General features: G+C 43.3%; 1 pseudogene; it reads right to left on the reverse strand.

The window, feature by feature from the left end:
• Positions 1-23,515: 23,515 nt before the first annotated feature.
• LOC116590059 lies at positions 23,516-27,297 on the reverse strand (annotated as a pseudogene).
• Between the last annotated feature and the right edge of the window lie 304 nt (positions 27,298-27,601).

Here is a 27,601-nt window from a genome sequence, read left to right on the forward strand (position 1 = left end):
AGTCAAACACTTTAGAGTGCTGTTAATAACTTTCTTCTTATGAAGGGACTGAGGGGGGAGGCTGGGTGGCTCTGTGGGTTAAGCCTCTGCCTTTGGCTCAGGTCATGATCTCAGGGTCCTGGGATCAAGCCCTGCATTGGGCTCTCTGCTTGGCAGGGAGCCTGTTTCTCCCCTCCCCCCTTTCTCTGCTTGCCTCTCTGCCTACTTGTGATCTCTCTCTGTCAAATAAATAAATAAAATCTTTTTTTTTTTTTTTAATTTGGGGGGACTAGAAACATTTGGCTTGAAAGTTCAACAGTTTGAGTTCACTGGAAATCAGGGCACACACAGGGATACACTTGCTATTGCAAAGTGGTTCTGCTCTAATAATTATACACAAGTTCTAATATCCTACTCTAGGACTATATTAATCCACAGTCTTAGAAGGTAATGGCTATGCTACAGTTAGGTGGAAAACCAAAACACAAGAACAACAATGATGATAGTTTTCAAGGAATATTGAAAGTGTGAGTATAGGCCTGGATGGAAATCCTGGTTGGCTGGGGCAAGTTTATTTAACTCTCTGACCCTTTCTGTCTATTTCCCCACTCTATCTACGGTGAGATCACATGTATTTAAAGTACAGACTGTCTAATATCCAGAGAGAGCCAACATTTGATAAGCAGTAGCTAAATTATCACTGCCTGATATCCAGTGAGAGCCAACATTTGATAAGCAGAGCCAACATTTGATAAGCAGTAGCTAAATTACCATGACTATATACTCTGATATGGTAAAATATTTAAATATGTATGCATAGAAAAGCAGTTAACAGTGGTTATTGCTGGATGGATAGATTATGGATGACTTTTCTTTTTCTTAAGTTGTTTTGTATAATTTTTCTTAGAATAAAGAAAAAATTTTTGTACATTTATTGGTACATTTGTATTCAGAAAGAGAAATAATTTAAGAAAATAAAATTAATACATGATTTAAAAATCACACTATTTTCTATAGTGGACAAAGTTAACAAAATAATCAATTTTGTGGCATGACTGCTTTGCCTCAGAAGGGAAAGGACATTCAAGAAGGCAAATTTTACTGTGAAATTCTGGAAAGGCTAGACTAGTTGACTTCCTTTTAGAACAGTGTTTAACAAAGATGTAGGAGATGCATTAACAGAATTTTGGTCCCAAATCAAGTTATCAGGTAAACACATACTTTTTCCATAATGTATATATAAATTCCAGCACCCAGTTACTTCTTCCTTATTAAAGACTCAATTAATAATTATTCAAAGGAAGGTATCCCTTACCTATCACAGAAGACATCTCTGGTACTGTCACTGAGGAGTTCTTCTGGTCACCTCATATGCTCTAAGCTGTCCTCTGAAGCTCTACACAAGAGGAGGTGATGGGTATTCAGATGGAACCACTTCGTTGTATTGGGAATGCCCTGTGATTCTATGGTAATGGGGATCTTGAAGTCCCATTTCCCAAAACTTTAATAAACTTGTATTCAAGACCACTGCTCTACCATGTAGAAGAAACTTGACAAATTATGTTCTGTAGCTTGGAAGATACAGGTATACTCTAACTCAAAATGAAGCTCCCCTCAAGCATCCTCTGACCTTCTGTTATCCCAACCTCCTTCCATGGGCAATCCATAATCATCATCACTTCACCTTTCCTACTTTTTTTCTTTGTAAAATCCATGTGTATTTTTCTTTTTTCCAATTTTCCTTTTTTAATTCTTTTTTTTAACAAAGGTAAAACATTCCTTGTGCAAAAAGTGAACTGGTATAAAAAATGCATAAAATTAAAGTTAACAATTCAACACTACTGTGTTGTCCCCACCCACCTCTGGAGACCTCACATCTCTGCTTAGTAAATTAAACAATCATGAGCATAATAGGCATGAGCCTTCGACACATGCCTCAGCTGCAAAATAGTACTTGGGTGATCCAAAGCCACTATAGTCACGGCTCAGGTAATTCCCAGGGTCATTGTCTCCTTGGGTTGGAAGACAGCAGCCCTTCACATCACTGGACATGTGGCTGAGGATGCAGAAGTAGCTGCCTGAACCAGAGACTCTGGTGGGTTGTGATGAGCTAGAATGAAACCACAGAGGATAAATTTCCATTGTTGTGATCCTCAATGACATGAGGTGGACAAAATAAAGGCTACTTCTAACAAAACCAAATTTAATGTGCCTCCACCAAGATACATCCCTCTTTTTACCCTAAACTGAGGTCAGCTGTTTTCAGTTGCAGGTTGAGTCCCATGCTCAACCCCTGAGCCACACTGAACCTGAAGTTGAAGGCAATATGCCCATTTATCCCACACCTAGCACAGACCCTCTAGCTGGCAGGTCCATCTTCCAATAGCCCTAAGTTCTGCTTCCTTATGTCTGAGCTGCTATTCCAGATTTCCTTCTCCAGCCTAAGATCCAAGGCTTCTTTAGAGTTGTACTCTCCTTCTTCTGGTCTGGACTCTTTTCAGAAATCAGAGCCCTTTCCTAAAACCCAAGACAGTTGCAGGGACAAAATTCAAGACAACATTCAAGTCAAGAGGAACATTTCTCTGTAATACAAATTGCATAAAAGCAAATACTTCAGAGCTCAAGCCTGTGCAGATGGAGTTAAGAAGGGACTTCTGAGAGTCACAGCCACCCTCTCCCCATACAAACTGAAAAGCAAGGACATGATCTTACTTGCCTTTGAGGCATAGATCCTCATCTCTTTTCCAGAGTATATAAGCAACAGAAATAAATGCACTTGGTACCACATTACTCAGTCTTTGCTCTCAGGCCATCTCTGTTTTTTTCCAATCACTGCTATGTTTCTGTTGGCCTGCTCCACATATCAAACCAAATGGTTGTGCCCATGAATGTGCTGTCTAAGCATCTATCTAGTCCACTCCTCATCAATTGCCAAAAACAGTAAATCTACTACTTATCTGTCTAGCAGCTCAATAAACCAGAGGTATTTATGGAGGCCTCAAGTCTCAGTGAAACACATTCTTATTAGGATAAGAACATGTAGAGAGTAAGTGAGTGAGGGGTGCCGGTTAGGGGCTAGTGATGGGAGGCATTAGGAAAGTCTTTTCAGAACTGGATGAAGATGGCAGAATGAGCCTTGGAGGATGACCAGGTTGTAAGGAACAAAAGTCAGGTCAGAAGAAATCAAGATGAAAAAAGGAAGAATGCTGAGTGGGTCCACACAGAAAACTGACTTCTCCCAAGTTTTGTCCAGAGGCATCTGTGTGTCATAAAGCCATGGTTTTATTCATCTTCGATCTTTTAAGCACCTGGCAAATAGATCACAAGAACATTTGTTGGGTTCAATTCTAAGCCAATTAAAAGTGGTGAAAACCCTTTTTTGCAAGGTAATCAGTAAAGCAGATGACAAAAGGTGAACATCTGGAAATGAGGGCACTGCTGAATGGTGCATTTTGCTGGGAATTCAAATGCAAATCAAGACTCTGGAGACCTTCTGCCATACTTACTCCATAGTGAGCTACAAGTCAACACTTTTGTTCCTAAAGACTCTCAACCCCTGTCTCAAGACTTCACATTTTCCTCATTTATACTTTGTGCCTATGAGCAAGTAGCTTTTTATTTTAATGATTTTATTTATTTATTTGGCAGAGAGAGACAGAGCAAGAGAGGGAACACAGGCAGGGAGATTGGGAGAGGGAGAAGCAGGCTCCCTTCTGAGCAGGGAGCTTGAGGTGGGGCTCGATGTGGGGCTCCATCCCAGGACCCTGGGATCATGACGTGAGCCAAAGGCAGAGGCTTTAATGACTGAACCACCCAGGCATCCCTGAGCAACTAGCTTCTTGTTTCTCAGTACATGTCCTTGCTCTTGCAGGCCCAGTGTAGTTCACATCAAGACTGTAACTGACAGAATTCTACAAGAACATGTACCTAGAACCAGGTTCAGGAAACACCCAGGTATAAAAAGAAAAATTTCCACTTTTCTGCAGTACCTTCTGAACAGATATTCAAACCCAACACTATCTTCCACAACTGTTTCCAACTATGAACTGTGAACTTCCACCCAGCAAAAACAGTTGCTTGAACACTGTACTAAGAGACTTAACCAGTCTTCAGTCTGGCCTCTACCTGCACTGGGACATGTCATGTTCAAGATAACACAATGTTTGAGGTGAGGGGCGCAAAAGAAAAAATAAATGATCATATGAGAAACAAAGAGAGAGGAAAACCAAGAAACAAACTCTTAACATAGAGGACAAACTGATGACTACCATAAAGGAGATGGGTATGGAGATGGGTGAAATAGGTGATGGGGATTAAGAAGTGCACTTATTCTGATGAGCACAGGGTAGTATATGGAAGTGTCGAGTCACTATATTGTACACCTGAAACTAACATTCACTGTATGTTAGCTAACTGGAATTTAAGTAAGAAATTTTAAAAAAAGAAAAGAAAATGCAGTGCTCCTAAACCACAAAAATGTACCTTGTTTCAACGCACATTGCCAAACCTTTTAAAGCAATTCTCCACTTACCTCTTTTTTGCAATTATCCATTTCCTCATAAATCCCCCAACCCAGTATCCTTTTTGGTTCCTTTATTTTTCACTTTGCATAGCCCTTTTTTTCTTCCTTCTCTGCTCTCTTTTTAAAACTCTAGTCCCCTTTAGGTCCTGGTTAACACTGAGCTCAGTTTATGTTGGAGTCTCTCTCCACCATGGCAGTAGTCTGAACAAAATATATCTTACTGCTTTTAACAAGCTTCCCATTCTGGGTTGTTATTATTATTATTTTTTTTGACACACTCAGCCAAAGCTGGGGGGCCAAACCCTCCCTCGTACTAACGAAAGATGCTTCCTGACCAGTGACCATGGGACTTGGTATAACTTATCAGTTAATTCACAGTGACAGCCTCAACCCTCTGTTAGCATAGCCATGATAAAACCACTTTCTTGGAACAGAAATATTCCTGATACTTTTCTTTCAGAGCCACAGATCAGCTGACTCCCTCACTGGTATGGAAGCTCTCACCTGCCAAGCAAACAACCCTAGCTCTTACTAGCTGACTCTTGTGGCTCCCAGTGTCTTCCATTTGTGCAGGGAAGCATCAATGGTGGGTTAGGAGGCAGTCATTCAGATCTGGTTGTCAGATCACAACCAAGCTTGTGATCAAGAACCAAGGTCTACACTGAACTGCAAACCACACCGCTCAGAGCTATCACTGATTTAGCTCTGTGTGCCCTGCACTGTGGAGTATTCATAAATCATTTATTTTTATTTGATTCTCTCCAACAAACCCATTTTACCAATGAGGAAACCAAAGAGTCAGGGCATGGACAAGACAAGCTTATGTGTTTTTTTCTCCAAACACGTGACATTGTCTAATGAACCACTAAGTCAGGGTAGTAAATATTTGACTTAAGAGAGACACCCAAGATCAAAGCAAAAGGTAGGGAAAACTTGAAGAATGAGGCCCTTGGGTCCTAGAGACCAGTGGTCACTGGGTTAGCAAGACAGAATAGAAAGGTTGTCTGACCAAACAGCTGGAGAGAGGGTCCACTACTGACATGTGGCCCAGAATGGAGAAAAGGCAGATGAAGAAAGGACAGAACCTTCAGAAGCTGAAAATATCTGTAGGTTGGACCTGGGGCAGTCTGAAACTGGAGAAAAACCCTTGGGGTCCAAATATGGAAGCATCTTCTTCACATATGAGTGCAGGGCAGAGCTCATGGAGGTTGATGGTGCCAGAGAGTGAACTGGCCATGGCCAAGGCACCTCTGGAAAGAAGAGAAGGCAGACACTGGGAAGACTGAAGTGTCTGGTATCCACTTCCATAGGTCTGCACTCAGGCACTAGTGGCTTGGCTTTGCTTCAAGCTAGGTGTTCTAGAGAAAGAACCACCCCAGGCACTAGGTGGTCAGGGTAGTCTGGCCAAGGTCTTTGCAACCTAAGGAAATCACTTTTTTCTTAACTCATAAAAAATATTTTCCCCTAGCTTTTAAATAATCTATAATAATATTTTAATTTTTAAAAATTAAGTACATATACATATAATCTATATAGGTATAATATATATAATACATATATAATACATATGTAATACAAATTATATATAAAGTACATATAATGTACATAAAAATACATATATAATACATATAATACATGTAAAATTTACCATCTGAACCATCTTTTAGTATATACTTCAGTGGCATTAAGTACATTTATGTTATTGTGCAGCCATCACAACCATCCATCTCCAGAATTGTTTTCATTGTCTCAAACTGAAACTATCCAATTAAACACTAACACCCCATTACTCCCTCCCACTGAGTCCCTGGCAACCTCCACTCTACTTTTCTTCTCTATGAGTTTAATTACTCTAGGTACCTCATAGAAGTAGTATGTCTTTTGGTCACTCCTTATTTCACTTAGCATAATGTCCTCAATACTCAACCATATTGTAACAAGTGTCAGAATTTCATTAGTTCATAAGGCTAAACAATATTCCATTGTATGTGTATACCATATTTTGTTAACCATTCATGTGTTAGTTGACACCTAGATTGTTTCCTCCTTTTGGGTATTGTGAATAATGCTACTGTGAACATGGGAGTACAAAGATCTCTTCAAGTTCCTGTTTTCAATTCTTTCAGGTATTTACCCAGAAGTGAAATTGTTGGTGTAAAGTCTTGCAGGTGAGGTAAACACAACACCATGTGAGGTAGATTCAAGGCAAGATTTATTAAAGACACTCTCCAGTGAAGTTTCAGGGCTCAGGAGAAGGGAAGCCAGGAAACATGCTGGGAGGAGGTGGGCACCCTTGGGCGAGGTTCCGTGACTCCAGAGAGGGGAGTTAGGGAAGTCGTACTGGGAGGGAGTCGGTGAGGGCCTTTATTCAGGCCAAGGCAGGGCATGGGCTCACATCCATACATGGTAAGGTGTTTGGTGATTGGAGGGTATGGGGAGGGGGTCCTGATACTTTTGTTTCCTGCATAGGTAATGGGTTACCTATGGAGACATGACCCGGGCATACATCCTTTTGGTGGGAGAGTCAAGGGTTAAGGAAGGGGGGGAGGGGAAGGCTGGAAGATGGCGGCCCCGGTGGTCATTTCTATTGTTCCTCCTGCATTCCCTAGCCACCAACCCAACATTCTGACCTTTTTGGTTTAATAGGGGCCATGATTCAGATCTGGCTACTTCCTGCTGGCAAATGGGCATCGTTATAGGGTCCTTCGGAAATGGGTAGGTGGGTATGGGGACGCAGGAGGAGTTGGTTGACAGTGACCCTGGAAACCTCACCGATGCGATCCTGAATGAAGCGAAGAACACAGGGGGCAATTAGTGCTAATAGGAAGAGGAGAATAAGGAGACTTAGGATCAGAAGGAGCCAGGTCATTAAGGGGGAAAGCTACCATTGAGAGGGGTTTATTTCAGGGCGATGCTGGCCATGAAGGGAGTCTTGGATTTTTGCCAGGACATCAATATTGGTTTTGACTATACTGGATTCATTGATATAATTGCAGCATTTTTCATTGAGGAATAAGTAGTTTCCTCCCTTGTCTGCGGTGAGCAGTTCCAGGCTCATCGGTTCTGTAGGGCTACCTGGACCACTAAGGTAATCTGTTGTTGTAGGGATGCCAAGGACTCGGCTGAGGCCTCCAAGGCTGTTCAGAGCTGTTCGGATAAATCCCGGGTAGCATCTATGGAGTGAGCTAGGTCCCCGGTGTTCAGTCTGGTGGCCACTAAGGAAGACGCTAAAAGGCTCCAATAACTAGGGGAAGAAACTCAGCCCTTTTCCGTTGCGGGAGGGGGTAGAGAAGACAGCCATTTCCTCTAGGGCTGGCACCCTCCGGGCTGGCAATCTGTGGTGACCAGCTGACTAGACCGTGTGGTTTCCCCATGGGTGCAAGTTTCCACTCAGAAGAAGTGCCACCTGAATCCAGGGTCACCAGAGGGGCAGCTATAGGGAGTAGAAGGAGGAGGGTGAGGAGAAGTGGTGCAGGAAATCCGCAACCGTGTGAGCCCCAGGGTTTGGGAAGTCCAGCCATCCTGTGGTGGGGCTGATTTTAGATTGGAGATGTATACCCACAGGTGGTGTCCTAGCAGTTTTGCCACTGTGGGAGTTGTGAGAATAACAGTATGGGGGCCGGTCCACATGGGCTGTAAGGACTTTTGGTGAAGTTCTTGTAGGAGAACTTGGTCCCCAGGATTTAGGGCTTGGGGGAGGTCTCCGCCCAGGCTGTCGGGGGTGGGGATGGTTGCATCTGCCTGAGCCCTTAGGAGGGCTCGTGTGAAGGTCAGATATGGCAGATAAGATAGGAGTGGTGGAGGAGAGGCACGCAGGTTGTTGATTGAGTAGGAAGGGCCTGCCGTACGAGAGCTCAAAGGGGCTGAGTCCTGATGGGCCGAGGAAAGGCCCTAGGTGGCGGAGTGCTAGTGGGAGAAGGGTTGGCCAAGAGAGGTGGGTTTCAAGAGTGAGTTTGGTGAGTTGTTCCTTGAGGAACAACATTGGCCCTCTCAACCTTACCCAAGGATTAGGGGTGATAGGGGATATGGAGTTTCCAGGTGATGTTGAGGCTCCCAGAGATCTGTTGTGTGATGCTGGAGATGAAGGCTGGTCTGTTGTCTGATTGTAGGGTTCAAGGGAGTCCAAACCTCAGGATGATGTGCTCAATGAGAACTGTGGTGACCATGTCTGCCATTTCCCTAGTGGTGGGGAATGCCTCGATCCAGCCTGTGAAGGTGTCCACGAGAGTTAGTAGGTATCTGAAGGTTTTGTGTCAAGGCATATAAGTGAATCGAGTTGCCAGTTCTCACCTGGCTGATGTCTGTGGAGCTGGTGGGTGGGTCTGGTCTGCGGAGGCCGCCCTGGACATTGACCGCAGAACAGGTTCTGCAGGCCTGGTGTACCTCCTTAATGGTCTTTTGGAGGAGGGGGTGGTGAAAGAGAGGTTGGAGAAATTGGCATAGGGCCTTTGGACCAATGAGGAGAGACTGGTGGATGTCAGTAATGAGGGTGTGGATTAGGCTGTTCAGGAGGGCAATTTTGTCCTGGACATAATACCATCCCTTGTCACCCAACCTGCCACCTAATGTTTTGAAGGCTTGAGTATCTTCATCAGTGTATGAGGGACTGTGGGGAGTGTTGAGAAACAGGAGAGGGGCTGGAGAGGAGTTTAAGGCCATCTGTTGGGCAATAGAGTCGGCCTTGTTGTTCCCTAAACAGATGGGGTCCTTAGAGGCCTGATGGTCATGGCAGTGGATGACAGTCACCTCGGTAGGGTAATTGAGAGCCTCGAGGAGTTTGGCAATGAGAGGTGCTGACTATGGGGGTTCCCTTTGTCGTGAGAAATCCCCTTTCTTGCCAGAGGACAGAGTGGGTATGGGTAATAAGGAAAGCATATTTGGAGTCAGTATAAATAGTGACCCATTGGCCCTCAGATAAGTGAAGGGCCCTGGTGAGAGCCACGAGTTCTGCCTTTTGAGAAGTAGTCCCAATGGGAAGGGGGATCTCTTCTATGACAGTGTCCAGGGTGACCACTGCATAGACTGTGCGTTGCCATCTATCTGGTGCTATGAAGGAGCTCCCATCCACGAACAGAGTATGATTGGGGTCAGGCTGCAGCCGGTCCTAAAGTCCTGGATGGGAGGGAGAGAGTTATTCCAGGAGCTGAGAGCAGGAGTGGGAAGGAGTGGGGGAAGACGAAGGTGTTGGCAAGAGAGTGGCGGGATTTACGTGAGGGGATACAGAGTGTGACCTGGGGGGTTTCTATGAACAGCAGGTGGTAGAGTTGGAGATGGGAAAGAGGGAGTTGTGCCAAGGATTTGTGGCTAAGTCCCTCAGTTGATGGGGGTGAGGCACTGTCCTAAGGTAAGTTTGAGGGACTCTTTTGTAAAAGAAGCAGCTGCCACTAGGGCCCTGAGGCAGGGATGCCATCACTGGACGGTGACATCTAGTTGCTTGGAGAGTTAATGGGGATAAGGAGATGATGGACTTAAGTCCTCCCTGGTGGGTTGCTACTTTAGATCTGGAAATGTCCCATACTTGTGGGTCTACAGAGGGGAGACAGACCGGGATAGAGGATGAGTCAGAGGGGAGTAGAGGGAGAATGAGGTGAGCTGAAGCCGAGGGAGAGGGAGAGAGACTAATGGTGGCCTGAAGTTTGTGGAAGATGTCCCTGCCTAAGGTGAACAGGGCAGGAAGGGATGATGAGGAAGGAGTGTGAGAAGGGGAACCCATCCAGGCTGCATGTAAGGGGTGGGTTGGCCTTTGGAGTGGAGGAAGTACCATCAATTCCCATAACTGCAACTGGGGAGGGATGAGTAGGACCTGAGCAGGAAGGCAGGACAGAATAGGTAGCCCCATGTCCAACAGAAAGGAAATGGACTTACCCACTACCTGGAGAGTGTGACCCTGGGCTTGGCATGCGTGAGAGGGTTGTCTGAGTCTGGACTCCATCAGTCATCCTTCAATCTGAGAAGTTGGAAGGCAGGACTTACCATCTCAGGGTCTCCCCCACGTGGAGGTGCTGGGAATCCCTTGAGGCTGGGGCAGTCCAATTTCCAGTGGCCCCTCATGCGGCATTGAGGGCACGGCCTAGTAGGCACTTTTGGATTGGGGCATTGACAGGCCCAGTATCCCTTGGCTCCACACTTGAAACGGGCCCCCAGAGGGAAATGGTTAGGTGCTCCCTTCTGTTGACCCCCAGAACCTGCCAGCCTCAGGGCTGCTGCCAGGGCTTGGGTTTGCAGTTGGACCTTCTGTTGGGAGTCTGGCTTGGAGCTTAAGTTCTGCTGCCTCCTCTTGGGAGTGAAAGACTTTAAATGTCATTTCACCAGATCAGAAATGGGAGTTTGAGGGCCCTCCTCCACTTTCTTTAATTTTTTTCCGAATGTCGGGGACTGACTGAGAAATAAAATGGGTAGTTAAAACAGTAACCCCTGCTGGAGAGGCCGGGTCTAGGTGAGTGTATTGAGTCAGCGCCTTAGTAAGTAGGTTAAGAAACATGGCCAGGTTTTCATTGGGTTCTGAATGATTTCCCTTCACAAACCTTCTACAACTTTAAAGCATGGGGACAGGACCCGTGGGTAGGAGGAGATGCTGCCCTGATATCCTGAGGAGTGGCTGGTTATATACATAGGAGTTGAGTAGGTGAGGACAAAGGGAATGTTCAGAAGGGCTGTCACGGTAAAGAAGACTGTCAGGATACCAGAGGCGTGGTTAGTGTCAAGCCAAGGCTGTTTTTCCCTCTAATGAGGCATTAACATGAAGACAATTGGGAGTTTCCTGGTGGAATGTCACATTTCTCCTATCAAACATCCTTGTCAGTGAGTTTTAGGTTTAGAAAAAATTTAACTTTATTTACATTTCCTTCCCCTCAGCCTCCTTCAGTTTTATGGAGGGGAGGGCGATGTTAGAGCTTGAGGAACTGAGTTGCTTGTCTCTGGAAGTTGGGCTATCCATAAGATAGCTTCTTTGTTGTAAATCATTTGCAAACCAGAGGGGCTCCTGTCTTGCAGGACTGTGATCTCTGCAATGTAATCATTTGTTTTTCTTTTAGGGCAGCCAGGGGTGCCTGAGGAATGCCACACATTACCGAGGTGGGGGGTAGAGAGAGGGTGTAAGGTGCCAGTTTCTGCTTTGTCCCCAGCCAGCCTTCTGCTCCCTCATCAATTTAACCTTCAGTAAACTTTGATTGAAGTTTCCTGTTTACTGCTGATAACTTTGTCAGGAGTTGGGATAGGAGTGGGGAGGAGGAGGGGTAGACGAGGGTTCAGAAATCCTGAACATAAGGGAACTTGGCCCATCTGCCTTGGTGTCTGCTGAGGTTATTTATGTCCATGAGAATCTGATAATTAAACGTGCCTTCTGGAGGCCACTGGGACTGATTGTCAAATCGGTATTGTGGTCAAGCGACAGTACAGTAATGTCATTTTCACAGGTCCTGCTCCTGTTCCAGGGATTTAAGATTGGCCAACAGGCCGAAAACACCCTAGGGATGTTTTAGGATCCAATTTGGATTGGAAGGTCCCCATGATTCGTTGCCGGGCAACACAAGGGCTGGAGGAAGGAAGGCGTCCCCTCCTCCACCACTGGGTTGCAGAAAAACTGTGTCAAAAGCCGTAGACGTTAGGATGTCTCCCAGCCTCTTGGAGTCATGGAGGTCACCTGGTGACCGGCAGGGTTCTCCCTGACATGGCCGCTATTAGGGCAGGGCTTTCCAAAGGGAGGTGCGGAATCGGGGGAAATTCACCATGGCTTCAGAAGTGGCATTGGGAAAGACAGGTCCAGGTCTGGCTAGGGAGATGAGAGAGCCTCCCCATCAGGGTGGGGGCTCAATCTCCTCCCAGGTTTCAGACACTGGGAAGTTTTGCAGGTGGGGTAAACCCAGGCGAGGTAGGCGCAAGGCAAGATTTATTAAAGGCACTCTCTGGCGAAGTTTTAGGGCTCAGGAGAAGGGGAGCCGGGAAAGTCGTGCTGGGAGGAGGTGGGCAACCTCGGGCGAGATTCCATGACTCCTCGGGCGAGATTCCATGACTCCGGAGAGGGGAGTCAGGGAAGTTGCACTAGAAGGGAGTCGGGGGTGGGGGTCTTTTATCTGGCCAAGGCAGGGCAAGGGCTCACATCCATACATGGTAAGGTATTTGGTGATTGAAAGGTATGGGGGTGTAGTCCTGATACTTCTGTTTCCTGCATAGGTATCGGGTTAGACCTGGGCATACATCCTTTTGGCGGGAGAGTCAAGGGTTAAGCAAGGTGAGGGGGCTGGAAGATGGTGGCCCCGGCGGTCATTTCTATTGTTCCTCCTGCATTCCTGGGCTGCTGACCCAACAGTTGGATCATATAATAAATCTATTTTTAACTTTTGAGAAAATTTATGCTGTTTTGCACAGACGGTGCCCATTTTACATTCCTACAAGCTGCACAAGGGTTCCAATTTTTCCACATCTTTGCTTATGCTTATTTTTTTTTAATAATTGCTATCTTAAGAGGTATAAATTTAAATCCCTAAATTAAGAAAAGTAGGGTTGTTTCTATGCTTAGGGCCAAAGAACTCAGACATCAAAGTGTGGGGTGAATATAGCTATCCCTTTCCCAGTACAGCAGGAATAGCCGTTCATGCTCCTTAGACACACACTTGCTCATGCATGTTTGACTTCCTGTCCCCGTCTGAAAAGCCTATGAGGCTACAACCCTTGTCATTTTGATCTTCAGATATCTAGGTCTTAGTAAAAAGCCTGTCACACAGCAGGGAACACTGGCAGTGGTGTGTTTCTAGAGCTCTTGATCTTAGACATGCTTTTCCCACCCACTACCTCTGAATCAACATTGTCTCCAAGTCCTTTCCAATCATACACTGGCTTTCCACACAGAGCAGAAAAACCCTTTATCTTCTCTTGCTACATTTCCTCATGATATTGGCTGTAGACTACTGGATGAGCCATTTCTCATTCTTGGTAATCAGCTCCACATCTGTTCTAACTCCCACATGGACACATAAATCCCCCTTTAAGGTGGAATGTTTCCAAAGTCCTACAGGAAGGTTAGTGAAAGGCAGAACCATGTGATAAGAAAATAAAACCTGGCATGGAATAATGAACAGTGGAGAATGCAGAAAGTACATCTTAGCAGTGACAGAGAAAGATTATGTTTCACCATGCACATGGATAGTGGGTATTAGTCTGGGATTTCGGGGATGATTTCCAAATCAAGGTTAAAGAGCTTCAGGGAAATGCCTTGCATAGAGTACCAGCTCAAATTGTATTTTCTTTCCACTTGAGATAATCCTTACATATGGGATATTTAAATCCTCTCATTTCTTCAAGGAAGAAGCTGGTTCTGCTCCCAGCAAGGCCCTTGTCTTGGGGTTGGAGTGCAGAGGAGCAGGCCAGAGGAGTTGCAGCTGATTTGGGGGATCTCCACCTGATACAAAGGGAAAGAGCATGTTTGGAGGAGGGGAAGTGCAAAACCATGCATGAAGGCCAAGTTCTGAAATCTATGGTGAGTTTAGGACAATAGACACATATAACCCAGAAGGAGACATCTAAAACAGGTATAAAGCTAAGAGCCTGGAGGACAGAATGAGGCAAATGCAAGCAAACCAGTGTGTGTAGAGGGTTGGGGAGAATAATGGGAAGGAGGCAGGGAGCTACTAAATAGTATATTGAAACATTTGCTTATGTTCTAAGTCCAGTTGAGTTGGCCAGAGCATGGTGTGTGTGTGTATGTGTGTGTGTGTGTGTGTGTGTGTGTGTGCATGTACATTTGTGTATGCAATTCAAGAAGTATGGAGGCTGGCTGAATTAAAGAGCTAGGGTTTTAGGGTCTGTCATACTTTAGGACAATTTAAGACATTTCATCCTAAGACAACTCACAGATTATGACGGCCAGACTACCTACCTCTTTATGTGCCTCCTTCTCATAATTAGAAAGTTATATGCACAAATATGATATTTAATTGTGATAGCCACTTTCCAAGACACTATCCCACCTGCACAAGGATGTTTGGCTTCCAGCATACAGGCCCTTGTATAGTCTCTTACCCTGAATCAGGGCTAGTCTGCATTACCCATAAAATATGGCAGAAATTACTGTATGTAATGACCAAGGCTATTTAATAAAAGGGATTATGGCTTCCACCTCAGTCTCTAGAACTACTTGCTCTGGAGAAGCCAGCACTATGTTAAGAAGACACTTAAGAGGGCCTGTGAAGGGGTTTTGAGGAAGGGAAATGAGATCTTTTGTCAATAGTGAGCACCTTCAGCCACGTGAGTGGTCTGCTTGGAAATGGACCTTCTACCCCCAATCAAACCTTCAAATGACTCCAGCCTTGGCCCACACCTGATGGCAGCCTCCTGAGAGAGCCTGAGACAGAAACACTCAGCCAGACCAGCCCCACATTCCTGAACCACAGACACTGTGAGATAATAAATGTTTATTGCTATTTTAAGCCACCAAATTTGAGGTAATTTGTTATGAAGCAATAGATAAGTAATACTGTATTATAGGAACATGAATAAAAGAAGGGTCTTTGAGGAAATTTGTATTTCCCAGAATAAGTTTTTCAAAAATTATATATATATATATATATATATATATATATGCGTAGTTTCAGATAAGTAATGAAAAAATGCAATTGCATTAATGCTAATGCTTTCAGGTGATTTATAAAATTTTTCCAACCCAAAAGAAAAAAATGTGTACCAAGCAAGGTGACCCTTGAATATGGAATTCATATTAATATTCCCACCTATTTTCTTGTCCCCTGACAATCCTCAGTGAAGCTTCATCAAAAGGTAGTCACCACATGCAAGATTAATGGACCCACTTTACAAGGGCAAGAGAGAAAAGCACAGTGTGACACTCCTTAAAGAAAGACAAATTGCCCAGAAATTAACCAAATGAGTATTTTCTTTGAGAGGTTAGCTCTTACTATAATTCTTGCTTGCTTTCTGTGATCCTTAGCATTTGAGTCCAGGATGGAGTCTTTTCAAGACTACATTTTTAAAAAACATACTCATTCCAAACAATGAGACCAAGTTGCTCTGTCTTTTGTGATGGCTTCTTTCTCCACTTGTCTATCCATTTGGAAATAATTTTTAAAACAACCCTAGTGGCTTCCCTGAAGCTGTCCATCACATAGTTCAGAGAAAGCATGGGCAATTGGGTAGTGTTAACCTAGCTCTGTCCTAAGTCCCCAGGGAAGTTGCCGACTGCTATGACAAGGAAGTGACAGGAATGACTCATTGTAAACCTTTCCTGGAGGCTCCCACCAGCAGAGGATTAGAACTTCTCCTATATCAGAAAAGTATTTTAATCGGTTCACAAAAGATAGTGAAGAAAGAACTTATCTGAAGAAAGGATGCCCTAGATCTTTCCTGAAAAGTTAATCTGTATCTTTATGGTTGGAAGTGTTAGTGCATCAGTGGGGCAGTAATGACACCAGGGACTCATCAGTGTGAACCAGATTGGGAGAGACAACAACACTGGCATCCAGTAGGAGTCCAGAGAAGGGGTTCTTGTGACATTGGGGATGTTTCTTGGGGACTTTCAGGAACGCTTTGAGACTGGATGAGGGTAGAGCCAGAAAAATGTGACTCCATAGCTGTTAATACCACATAGAGAATCCCACAGAGTGGCATTCTGCTTGATGCCTACCTCAAAGCTCTAACATTTAGGGTGTTTGTTCTATAAGGGAGGCTCAAAAGATGAGAATCAAATTGTTAGAAATAGGCTTGGCTTCCTGAGTCAATATTGAAAGTCTGGAGTGAAATCTGCTCAGTTAAAATGTGTTCCCTTTGCTCTTCAGGGAGAGTTCCAGGACAGCATTGTTGTCATTTTGTATCTGGTAAGCAGGACCACCAGGGACAACCGGCAACTCCCTTCAATAAGAATTAGAATGAGGAGGTGCAGTGTGCTGTTGGTACTCACTCTTCTGATTCCAGATATGAAGGTTGCACCTTGTACCTTTGCCTTGGGAATGACTTGAACTTTGGCCATTCAGCAATTCCCTGCTGGTGGGGAGGGCCATTCTGGGTTAAGGAAAAAAGGTCAAAACTCTTCCTATCATATTTGGTAATGCCATCTCCCTCTGTGTCATGTGATCAAGTTAGGAAGTCACTGTAATTTACAAAAGAATTATGATAAGAGGTGAAATGCTCTCAGTAGCCTGTGTGCATCATTGCATGAGAGGTCCTTGTTTGAGACAGGCTACCATCTTCCCTTTGTCTGCATGCCTTGAGGTTCATGACCTCATGAAGCTAACAAAATCCCCCCAAGTTGTCTATAAAAGAAATTTCAAAGGTTAAAGAAATGACAAAAGGATATTTATTTTAGGATATCCTGACACTAGTAAAAAGAATATTTTGACTTGATTTTAATATTTCTAAAACTCATTATTTTATATTTTCCTTAAGAATATCAACAAACCTTCAAAAGGCATTTCAGTTTCCTGGCCTGTTTGAGCTACAGTAAGCTCCAGAGTGGGCTGATAAGATGCACATCACAGCTCTCTATTGGCTTATCAATAACTTATCTGATCAGAGCAAAACCACAAAGGAGACATCCCTACCAGGAGCCCCTAAACAGCAGTGCCCAGTACAAAAAGAGGTGTTCTCAATGAATTCCATGTGAAAGGCGCTGATTCAAGCATTTGTTTTCAAGTAGTGTTTTTCTGCAGTGATCCAAGGGAGATTTTGGGGGGAAAGGGAAGTCAGAGGAAGGAAGGCAGCCAGAAAGAAGGGGTATAATCAAGTAAGTGACCCATGGGGACAGCTGGAGCTCAATCCCACTGAGCTCTACTCTTAGTGGAGAAGGTACCTCAAAGTTATTTCAGCCCTCAAAGGATAAGGAAGAATTTTTAATTATTAACATACATTTTAATGTTCATCTTAATATTATAGAGTGCAAATAGCAGTTTTAAATGCAAATATCAGAATTTGACTCACACACAGAATCACCAAAATTATGCAGTTCTTATTTGGCAGTTTACAATGCATCTCTCTCTCTCTTACCAGAATGGTGACTGCACTGCACAGAACTAACCCACCTGGTCATATTTCACTTCCCCGTAGGTGCCCGTTCTACCAGTGCTATCTATATTTGACTTACTAATGAGTAAGGAAGGACTGAAAGAGAAGTGATGTGAGTTTCTTAGCTTTCCCTTTCTTTCTGTCTCTTCATTTTCAGCGTAAGTGTTTGGTTAATATAGACAATTAACAAGAGTAAAAAAGAATTCCTTGATTGTTCCCAAATCTTTCCGCCTTTGAAGCAAGTTCTGGTGTGATCAGAAAGTGTAGCCCTTGAGGCTAACTGTTCCCCTTTACTCAAATATTGATGTGACACATTTATCCTGTACTTGCTTGTTCCCCTGATATCTTGAGTTTCTAAATTTTGTACATGTGGAGCATCAAGAATATTCTATGGAAATGAGGAGGAAAGGAACAATGGTGGGGAATACGCACATTGTATGATTATCTTCTGCTCACACACATTCTCCAGGGCCCCATCAGCCTTCACTTGCAACACTAGTCCAAAGATAGAATTACTAAGAATTTCAAGGTGTTGACAGCAGATCATTAAGCCAGGTGTGAGGCTCTTCTCAATGGGAAGCCCCATGTAACTGGGAGAACACAACCCTGGGCCTGGGTCTGGCTGGGACATGTATGCACCAAAGCCCCATTCTTTGTGGGTGGACAGCTGCTTCCATCATGTGTTCAGACCAGTCCAGGTGGGAAAACTGAGTGGAAGACTCAGACAGAGATACAGGTATTCACAGCCTTTGTTGTGTAGAAGTATGTGCTGGAGTAGATGGAGGGCATTGATCTCTTTCCTCAGATACCTCTGAGATTTAAACAGAAGATCCCTTTATTCTTCTCCTCACCACTTCCTCATATCAGGGAGATCATATGATAGTTGTCTTTCTCTGCTTGACTTATTTCGCTAAGCATGATACGCTCTAGTTCCATCCATGTTGTCGCAAATGGCAAGATTTCATTTCTTTTGATGGCTGCATAGTATTCCATTGTGTATATATACCACATCTTCTTGATCCATTCATCTGTTGATGGACATCTAGGTTCTTTCCATAGTTTGGCTATTGTGGACATTGCTGCTATAAACATTCGGGTGCATGTGCCCCTTCGGATCACTACGTTTGTATCCTTAGGGTAAATACCCAATAGTGCAATTGCTGGGTCATAGGGCAGTTCTATTTTCAACATTTTGAGGAACCTCCATGCTGTTTTCCAGAGTGGCTGCACCAGCTTGCATTCCCACCAACAGTGTAGGAGGGTTCCCCTTTCTCCGCATCCTCGCCAGCATCTGTCATTTCCTGACTTGTTTATTTTAGCCATTCTGACTGGTGTGAGGTGATATCTCATTGTGGTTTTGATTTGTATTTCCCTGATGCCGAGTGATATGGAGCACTTTTTCATGTGTCTGTTGGCCATCTGGATGTCTTCTTTGCAGAAATGTCTGTTCATGTCCTCTGGCCATTTCTTGATTGGATTATTTGTTCTTTGGGTGTTGAGTTTGCTAAGTTCTTTATAGATTCTGGACACTAGTCCTTTATCTGATATGTCATTTGCAAATATCTTCTCCCATTCTGTCAGTTGTCTTTTGATTTTGTTAACTGTTTCCTTTGCTGTGCAAAAGCTTTTGATCTTGATGAAATCCCAATAGTTCATTTTTGCCCTTGCTTCCCTTGCCTTTTGAGTTGTTCCTAGGAAGATGTTGCTGCGGTTGAGGTCAAAGAGGTTGCTGCCTGTGTTCTCCTCAAGGGTTTTGATGGATTCCTTTCGCACATTGAGGTCCTTCATCCATTTTGAGTCTATTTTTGTGTGTGGTGTAAGGAAATGGTCCAATTTCATTTTTCTGCATGTGGCTGTCCAATTTTCCCAGCACCATTTATTGAAGAGGCTGTCTTTTTGCCATTGGACATTCTTTCCTGCTTTGTCGAAGATTAGTTGACCATAGAGTTGAGGGTCTATTTCTGGGCTCTCTATTCTGTTCCATTGATCTATGTGTCTGTTTTTGTGCCAGTACCATGCTGTCTTGATGATGACAGCTTTGTAATAGAGCTTGAAGTCCGGAATTGTGATGCCACCAACGTTGGCTTTCTTTTTCAATATCCCTTTGGCTATTCGAGGTCTTTTCTGGTTCCATATAAATTTTAGCATTATTTGTTCCATTTCTTTGAAAAAGATGGATGGTACTTTGATAGGAATTGCATTAAATGTGTAGATTGCTTTAGGTAGCATAGACATTTTCACAATATTTATTCTTCCAATCCAGGAGCATGAAACATTTTTCCATTTCTTTGTGTCTTCCTCAATTTCTTTCATGAGTACTTTATAGTTTTCTGAGTATAGATTCTGTGTCTCTTTGGTTAGGTTTATTCCTAGGTATCTTATGGTTTTGGGTGCAATTGTAAATGGGATTGACTCCTTAATTTCTCTTTCTTCTGTCTTGTTGTTGGTGTAGAGAAATGCAACTGATTTCTGTGCATTGATTTTATATCCTGACACTTTACTGAATTCCTGTATAAGTTCTAGCAGTTTTGGAGTGGAGTCTTTTGGGTTTTCCACATATAGTATCATATCATCTGCGAAGAGTGATAATTTGACTTCTTCTTTGCCGATTTGGATGCCTTTAATTTCCTTTTGTTGTCTGATTGCTGAGGCTAGGACCTCTAGTACTATGTTGAATAGCAGTGGTGATAATGGACATCCCTGCCGTGTTCCTGACCTTAGCGGAAAAGCTTTCAGTTTTTCTCCATTGAGAATGATATTTGCGGTAGGTTTTTCATAGATGGCTTTGATGATATTGAGGTATGTGCCCTCTATCCCTACACTTTGAAGAGTTTTGATCAGGAAGGGATGCTGTACTTTGTCAAATGCTTTTTCAGCATCTATTGAGAGTATCATATGGTTCTTGTTCTTTCTTTTATTGATGTGTTGTATCACATTGACTGATTTGCAGATGTTGAACCAACCTTGCAGCCCTGGAATAAATCCCACTTGGTCGTGGTGAATAATCTTTTTAATGTACTGTTGAATCCTATTGGCTAGTATTTTGTTGAGTATTTTCGCATCTGTGTTCATCAAGGATATCGGTCTATAGCTCTCTTTTTTGGTGGGATCCTTGTCTGGTTTTAGGATCAAGGTGATGCTGGCCTCATAAAATGAGTTTGGAAGTTTTCCTTCCATTTCTATTTTTTGGAACAGTTTCAGGAGAATAGGAATTAGTTCTTCTTTAAATGTTTGGTAGAATTCCCCCGGGAAGCCGTCTGGCCCTGGGCTTTTGTTTGTTTGGAGATTTTTAATGACTGTTTCAATCTCCTTACTGGTTATGGGTCTGTTCAGGCTTTCTATTTCTTCCTGGTTCAGTTGTGGTAGTTTAAATGAAACAAGATGGGATTGGGAGGGAGACAAACCATAAGTGACTTTTAATCTCACAAAACAAACTGAGGGTTGCTGGGGGGAGGGGGTTTGGGAGAAGGGGATGGGATTATGGACATTGGGGAGGGTATGTGCTTTGGTGAGTGCTGTGAAGTGTGTAAACCTGGTGATTCACAGACCTGTACCCCTGGGGATAGAGTATTATGCCTCCATCAGAAAGGATGAATACCCAACTTTTGTAGCAACATGGACGGGACTGGAAGAGATTATGCTGAGTGAAATAAGTCAAGCAGAGAGAGTCAATTATCATATGGTTTCACTTATTTGTGGAGCATAAGAAATAGCATGGAGGACATGGGGACTTAGAGTGGAGAAGGGAGTTGGGGGAAATTGGAAGGGGAGGTGAACCATGAGAGACTATGGACTCTGAAAAACAATCTGAGGGTTTTGAAGGGACGGGGGGTGGGAGGTTGGGGTACCAGGTGGTGGGTATTATAGAGGGCACGGATTGCATGGAGCACGGGGTGTGGTGCAAAAATAATGAATACTGTTATGCTGGAAATAAAAAAAAATTAATAAAAAAAAATAAATAAAATAAACAGAAGATCCCAGGACTTCAGGATTTGCAGAGAGCATTTGCCACTAGGAATTTTTTTTTTTTTTTTTTTTTTTTTTTTTTTTTTTTTGTCAATCCCATCAAAGTGAAGGGCAAATAAATTTCCCTTACCAACTGCCTCCTTGCCACATATTTTTGTTTCATTGCCTGTTGTGTACATTCAGGACTGTCACTGTCTGATAGGGTATTTGTGAGGTGCTTGCAGCCCTTGATAGGGCTGAAGAGAGATAGGGGGCAAACTCTTTGTGGAGGGAACACAGGAGCAAAGGAGCAGATGAAGCCCAGAGAGAACAGAGCTTGTTGAGTTCCCAGACTATACTCAGCTTAGCTGGAAAGCAAAATCTATAAAGGGAGGAGCAGAGAGGACTGGAAAGTTTTCTCGGCTCTAATTCTAAGTACTAGAAAGGCTTTGGTGAATTGGGTTGATGAAAGAAGAACATAAATATGTCTATTACCTTTTGGGTAAGCAATTTGGCAATGTGTATTTAGAGTTTTAATATGATATTTATACCTCCTGCCTTGAAATTACACTCTCAAAATTTTATTTTTATACACATTTATTGAAATATCATTTACTATAGGAAAAATTATAAATAGTTGAATAGTAGAAAAATCTTCCAAATTTCCAGCTGAAGGAATGCTGTACCGCTAAAAGGAAATTATGCTTTAGAATAATAATTACAAACCTAGCAAAGAGTTCAAAATTAGTGACTGCATGTCCCCAGTTCCCCATTATAGTCCTCATCTCTGCCCATTGTCCTGGGATAATCACTGATGATGTGCCTTTTCATTATCCAGAGTTCCTGGTCACTCCATTCATAACACAATAATGGAACAGAGCTGCCTGTGACACCCTAGGTGCTATATAAACTGGGGTGGGATGGTGCATGTTTAACAATTCCCTCTCCAGGAAACCACTCTGATTTGTAGCATATGCCAATATACATGGTTATTAAGATTAGTACAGTCACCCCTTCCAAGCCATCCAAGCCGACTCAGCACACCCCTTGGTAAATAAAACACTAGTGGGTAAAGACTCCACAAAGACAAGTGTGGTGGTTTTTGCATGGTGGGGAGTTTTCTTTGCTTCTTTGTGTTGAGTGGTGGGAGTCTGATACCCACTGGGCCACCATCTCTGAAGAGAGTGACACTTGCATTTGAAGTGGGCAGGAGGGGTTCTGCTGCCTTTACAGAAGAGTATCCTTAAGTGTTCTGGCCTCTCCAGCTGCCCAGCAGGTGCTCCTTCCCCACTTTGAGCTCCACCCTCAGGGCAGGAAGACCAGTTCTGATCTCAACCACGCTCCCATTTTTCCAGTCTTCCAAACTGGACAGAATAAGGAAAGGAAACAGCCAAGCACCCAAACTCAGTAGAAGGTTGTTTTATAGTATCCATGTGAATAAATGAGGAACAAACAGGAACAACTGGCAAGCAACTTGTAGGAAAGAGGAAAGCTGTGGGAAGCATGGGCATTCTTGTTCCCTGTGCCGGTTAGATGGAAAGTGCAGGGAAAGCCTGCCTTTCTGAAACACTTCACAGTCCAGAATTTTCAAGGACTATAACCACATTGTTAATGCAGATTAAGAGGAACCCACTGCTAGCTAGTGGAGATCCTGTGAAGAGAACAATCCTTTGTCCACCTTTGTCAGTAATCCTCTCTATCCATGGTGCCAGGCCCTATTAGATCCTGTCTCTGAGCCAGTAAAAAATTGCATTGCCATCAGGGCCCCATGAATAGGGCATGCCTGAATGAGGGATCCTTTTTTTTTTTTTTACTGGAGGAGGGGGTGGGGTTGGCAGAATGAACTGAGGCTTTATTTGGGAAAAGACACTCAAATTGGCTTTTAGTTGGGCCATAGACAAGAAGGGTACCCAGGGCAATAGACTCCCCCCAGGGATAGGCTGAGGACTGGGACTGAGTCTTAGGTGGATCTCCTGTTTGAAACATTCCCCTGCACAGCTCCTTCCCCCAAAGCTCTATGGCAGCCACAAGAGCAGGGAGGCTGGGAGGGACCACGGTCGTTGTTCACTTGTACAGGACAACAGATGACTGGAACACCAGCTTCGTATCACAGGTCTTGATGTTCTTCACCACCATAGCCTTGGAGGAGCTGCTATGGCTGAAGGAACCAGCAGGGCCAAAGCTAGACTGGGAGGTGCACAGGCCATAGTTGAGGCCAGGGTTTGTGAGCCCCTGAGGGGCCCAGCTCAGCCCACCTGGGAAGACGCTGATGGTCTTAGTATGGATACTCATGTTCTGCATCCCAGACTCCAGCCAGCTCTCCTCACCTCCCAGCAGCTTGTGGTAGGTGGCAATCACAATTTCCAGAACCAGTTTGACGTTCACGAGTTCCTGGTATTCACACAGGTGCTGGGCCATGTCCTGCTTGGCTCACTGCAGGGCAGCCTCCAGCTCGGCCACCTTAGCACTGGCATCCTTAATGGCCAGCTCCACATGGTGCTTGGCATCAGCAATGGCAGCCTCCAGGCTGGCCCTCTGGTTTCTGAGTTCATCTCTGGTTCTTTCTCTGGTTCATCTTGGAAATCTTCATCTCTACTGAGGTCATCCCTGTGTTTCCCAGCCAGTGTCTGCAGCTCCTTATACTTTATCTGGTACATGGTCTTGGCTGCACCCCGGGTATGGTTGGCAATGTCTTCATATTGGGCATTGACTTCAGCGATGATGCCATCTATGTCCAGGGAGCAGCTCTTGTCCATGGATAGCACCACTGATGTGTTGGAGATCTAGGACTGTAGCTCACCATCTCCTCTTCATACAGCTGCCTTAAGAAGCTGATCTCGTCAGTCAGCCCATCCAGGTGGGAGACTAGTTCTACCTTGTTCATGTAAGCTTCATCCACACCCTTCTTTATGAGGACAAAATCATTCTCAGTGTCTGCAGGCTCTTTGATCTCCTCCTATTTATTCTTGAAGTCCTCCACCAGCCCCTGCATGTTGCCAAGCTCTACCTCCAGCTTCTCTGGGCCCAGGGTGTCCAGTTGCCACCAGAGGTTGTTAATGTAGCTCTTGAACATGTCGTTGTTGCTCTGAGTAGTTTTCTGATGCTGTAGAAGGCTCCACTTGGTCTCCAGAATTTTATTCTGCTACTCCAGGTGCCTCATTTTGTTGATGAAGGAGGCAAATTTGATGTTGATGGTCTTGATCTCCTGGGTGTGCACAGCTTGGATGTTGGTTCCATGCTCTGATCTTGGGCTTTCATCCTCCAGAACTGTGAGAAATAAGTTTCTGCTCTGTGACATTTTGTTATGGCAACCCAAACAGACTAAGACATGTCCATCCATTCATTCATGAACTATTTAAGCACCTATTATGTTTTAGGCACTATTCTGGGTACCTATCCAGGATACCAGTAAAGAGCAACAACAAGCGGGGCCTGGGTGGCTCAGTGGGTTAAAGCCTCTGGTTTCGGCTCAGGTCGTGATCCCAGGGTCCTGGGATTGAGCTTCACATAAGGCTCTCTGCTCAGCAGGGAGCCTGCTTCCCTTCCCCTCTCTCTGCCAGCCTCTCTGCCTAATTGTGATCTCTGTCAAATAAATAAATAAAATCTTAAAAAAAAAAAAGGAACAGCAATAAGAAGTAAAATACCAAGAATCTATTTCTTATGGGGAGAAGACAGACAGTAAATGATGTACTATATTGAAGGCGGTAGGAATTTTTTCCCAAAAATGTTTTTTATAGCTTAATTTTTTAAAACATGGATACAATGAAGATATATGCATTGCATTTGGTTGTTACATCTTCTTAGTCACGTTCAGTTATGACATTTGAAGAGACCAGGACAATTGTCTCATCAAATGCCCACATTCTGGAATTGTAATGTGATCTCATTTGTGACACACGACATCATTTGACTTGGTCCTGTCCCCCGTGTATTTCCTGAAAACTAGAAATTAAAATAAAAGGTTCAGTTAGATTTAATGTAAATATTCCCATTAAGAATACTTTAACTTGACACAAGTATTTCCCAAGCTTTCAAACTATACCGAATTTGGTTTAATAGCTACAGGAATACTATGTTGCAACTCTACTGTTTTTTTTTTTTTCCCTTATTCCTCCATTTTGGGTGTTAACAGTATAAGTTACTTCACTAAGCAACTTATTAATGTCTACACAGTTAACCATGCTGGATTCAAAGGTTGATTTTGGACCAGAATAACCCAGGATCTTCAGTTTAGCAGTTGGGTTCCTTGAGTTTTCTTTAACAATAAATCCTAGACAAAAGAGTTTTCAAAGATCTCTCCCTTTTACTTTCTTTCCACATTGATACCTTCTGAGGTTACTTGAAGAAGCAAAATCAAAGTCAGTACAAACCTCACCCTTGTGATGTTGTAATAAAAACTACAGACACCTGAAAATTAATTTCCTCCAAATTATGGACTCTGAAAAACAACCTGAGGATTTTGAAGGGGCGGGGGGTGGGAGGTTGGGGGAACCAAGTGGTGGGTATTGGGGAGGGCACATATTGCATGGAGCACTGAGTGTGGTGCAAAAACAATGAATACTGTTACGCTGAAAAGAAATAAAAAAATTTAAAAAATTAAAAAAAAAGAAAATAAATAAAATAAATAAATACAAGGGTATTTCAGGAATGGCATATTGGACTGGTTTATAACAACAGCAAAACAATACAATGCTTCTTCAAAATGACACAGATATGCTTCATGCTTGTATATAAATGCAAGAATATGGACAAATGTAATACAGAGTGATTGCAAGCAGCCCCTCAAAATTTCCTTCCATATGTATCCCTTTCCCTTCCAGAGTGAAATCTTGTACTGTAGGTAAAGCAGAGTTTAATACGTATGACTCCAAATTAATCATAACTTTTATTGTGGTATGATATACATAACATAGAATTTATAACTGTAACCATTTTTAAATGTAGAGTTGAACAAAATTAAATGTATTCACATTGTTGTGCTCCATCACAACCATATATCTTCAGAACTCTTTTCACCTTGCAAAATTGAAACTCTGTACCCATTGAACAACTCCCCATTCCCTCCTCCCCTCAATCCTCAGCAATCACCATTCTACTTTCTGTTTCTATGATTTCAGTTCCTCTAGGTATCTTATACAAATGGAATTATATGATATTTATATTTTTGTGTTTTGCTTTTTCACTCAGCCTAATGTTCTCAAGGTTCATCCACATTCAGCATGTATCAGAATTCCTTTATTTATTTATTTATTTGACAGAAAATGATCACAAGTAGGCAGAGAGGCAGGCAGAGAGAGAGAGAGGAGGAAGCAGGCTCCCTGCTGGGCAGAGAGCCCGATGCAGGGCTCAATCCCAGGATGCTGGGATCATGACCTGAGCCAAAGGCAGAGGCTAAAGCCTTTAACCTACTACGCCACCCAGGCATACCCAGAATTCCCTTCTTTTTTTTTAAGGCTGAATACTATTCCACTGTATGTACATTCCATATTTTATTATTTAATTCATCTGTGGATGGACATTTGCATTGTTTCCACTGTCAGCTATTGCAAATAATGATGCTATGAATATGGTGTACAAATATCTGTTTAAGTCCTGCTTTCAATTCTTCCACTCAAATGTAGAATTGCTGGGTCATAAGGTAATTCTATTTTGGGGTTTATTTGTTTGTTTAGGATAATCATAACATTTATGTATGGTAAATATAAAGTATGGTAAAACTTCTGCATATAATAATAAAGAAATCTCAATGTCAATTTGCACTTTCAGTTAAGGTCTTTTTCTTCACCTTTATCTTCAAGTAAACAGAACCTATGAAGCAGAAACTTGTTCTCAGTTTCCAAGACCATCATCTCAGTGAATCTATGTATAATCCTCTTTAGGACTCATATAAACACTTCCAAAGTGGGCTAATCTGCAGAGAATAGTCCAGGCAAATGGACAGAGAATTATAAGAACTAATATAATGGATGACAAAAGCATTAACCAAAGATGCAAGGTACAGCTTTCAACAAGGTACAAATTCCAGAGAGATTTTATTAATAGGAAGAAAGAAGGCAAATTTTAGACATTGGCTTAGGTATGCTGACTCAGGCTGGATTAGATGAAGTAGAATGTAGGTCTGTATGTTGCACTGGCCATTTTAAAATCAAA

The sequence above is a fragment of the Mustela erminea genome, chromosome 5, assembly GCF_009829155.1.
Source record: "Mustela erminea isolate mMusErm1 chromosome 5, mMusErm1.Pri, whole genome shotgun sequence".
Taxonomy (NCBI): Eukaryota; Metazoa; Chordata; class Mammalia; order Carnivora; family Mustelidae; genus Mustela; species Mustela erminea.